Genomic DNA, 2,511 nt, shown 5'->3' on the forward strand with positions numbered 1-2,511 from the left:
TATGTGTGTGTGGCGTGCGTGTAAGTGCTCGTAGCCGTCGTAGTTAGGCTGGCAGTAGTAGCAAAACGGCCGCAGCGTTCCGTTCATAGCCAGCCGGGTCGTACGCGTAGAGCGCGTCGTGGAGGCCGGGCTGAGCGGATGGATAGTGCGTAGATCGGGGAGGTGGGCAGCGATGTGCATGCATGCATCGGCCAAGTATAAAATCCCTCCTGGTTGAGTTTGTTATGAGAGCGCGTGCGTTGTGCGTCCAAGGTTGTAGCCCGTGGTGGTTAGTCCAGCTATAAAGAAAAATGGCATTGTGAGCGCCGGGGCGTTCGTCGCCGGAAATCAATGTTGTCTTCTTCCTGTGTATGTGCCAGAGAGAGGATGAGCTGAGGGTGAGCTAGGGCTAGCCGGTTCCAACAATTGGTATTCAGAGCCAGCCATGTAGCCATTCAAAAGATAAAGAAGATTAGGGCGGGCGTGCGCCCACGGTGGCGTTCGTGCGCCGGCCCGGAATTTTTTGTGTCTTGTGTATTCTTCTACCTCTAGCCGAGAGTGAGAGAGGGCTGCGGTTCAAACACATTCATCTGATCATTGCATCGGCCAAGAAACACGGGAGGAAGACATCCAGCGGTTCATTTCTGATCCAAAGGTAGGGAAAATTCAGTTATTTATCCTAAAAGGCATGCATATTATAGCTTGAAAGCGGGAGAAAAGCATGGAATGAGTACGATCATTGTACGATGTCCAATCCTGCGCTGTGGACGGCTTGAGAAATCCAGCGCTGTGCTACCTTCAATCACTAGTAGAAAAAGGGGCTTTCGTTCGGGCCTGGCCAGCCCATTAGTCCCAATTCTTATACGAACCAGGATCAATGGGGGCATTCGTCCCGGTCCGTGAGCCCAGGTGGTCGGCTGGGGCCTCGTGGGCTTTGGTCCCGGTTCGTGTGGACCCATTTGTCCCGGTTCTAGGCACGAACCGGAACCAATGGGCCTCGCTCCTCGCCCACATCCATTAGTCCCGGTTCCAGCCACGAACCGGGACAAATGAGTTGCCTATATATAGTCCATCGCCGGCGAGCAGAGCACTCCACACTGCTCTGTTTTTTGCTGGCCGGCGAGGGGAGGGCATTTGGGTGCTCTAGCTCACCTCCTATGCACATGAGGTGTTCGATGAAATGTCCGAGCCACACTAGTTAATATTTCTTCTCTCGAAACTCGACCTCCGAGCTCCATTTTCCCCGAGATTTTTCTAGGTTTAGTGGCCCGTCACGTGCCGTCCCCGTCTTCACCGTCGTCGATCGCCCGCGCCGATCTCGTCGCCGGCACCACCGTGGTGAGCCTCTTGTTCTTATCTTATTTCTGAAAGAAAAAATTCTTACTTGAGATAGATACTTGTCTAATTTTCTTAATTTTATTATTCCTTGTTATTATATAGTGCGATGGTTCTGGTATCCGCCCCCGTCGGCCCTCGTCCTGTCTATGATTCGGATGTGGTATATATTATCTTTTTATAACTATTTGGTTCATTTATTGTTTATGACAATTATGCCGACCAACGTGACATAGATTTTATTAATACGAGGTGGTTGAACCGGAAATTCCAACCACCCTATTGTCGAGAGGTTAAATTTAGTTAAAGAAGAAAACAATTACTTGAAGGAAAAAATAAAAAAAATTGAGGAGGAGAAGATGATATTGGAGTTGCATGTTGCGGATGCCGTCGATGATCACAAGATCAATATGGATGCAATGCGGTTGAAGATTAGAACGATTAGAAAATATGCCATTCATACCGAGGCTTGGTATCATTATGCCGTTGGATCAATTGTTACTTTAGTTGTGATTATGATCGCATTTGTTGTTGCATTGAAAGGTTTTACATAGTTTCAATGTATGGTTTAACTAGATGCTCTGGAGAGCTATATGTTGTTCTATTTGAACTATGTATGTACTTTGGTTTTAATGTGATGATGAACTACTATTAATTTGGTCACTTACCTATCCATGTTCATTTGTAGTGCTTTTCAATTTCAGGGTCTTATAGCTGAAAAAAATCAGTAAATGCATGAAAAATAATAAATGAAGTCAGAAAGGGTTGAAAATTGATGATGTGGCTTTGAATGGTGCATTTTGAACAAAGAAAAACTATGGAGTTCAAATAAGTTCAAAAAAATGAAATCCCTTTGTAACAGACGAGTTTCCGTATGAAACCCTGAGACTTCGAAAGAGATTGTCCGTTTTGTACACGAAGTGCATCCAGTTTTTGCCGTAAGCCTCCCTACTTTCTTGCACATGCTATATGGGTGAAATGATGATACCATGCCAACTTTCACCCTTTTAAGAGTTCATTTGTAGTGTTTTTCAATTTCAGGGTCTTATAGCTGGAAAAAATCAGTAAATGCACGAAAAATAACAAATGAAGTCAGAAAGGGTAGAAATTGATGATATGGCTTTGAATGGTGCGTTTTGAACACAGAAAAACTATGGAGTTCAAATAAGTTCAAAAAAATGAAATCCCTTTGTAACA

The sequence above is a fragment of the Triticum aestivum genome, chromosome 2D (assembly GCF_018294505.1).
Source record: "Triticum aestivum cultivar Chinese Spring chromosome 2D, IWGSC CS RefSeq v2.1, whole genome shotgun sequence".
Taxonomy (NCBI): domain Eukaryota; kingdom Viridiplantae; phylum Streptophyta; class Magnoliopsida; order Poales; family Poaceae; genus Triticum; species Triticum aestivum.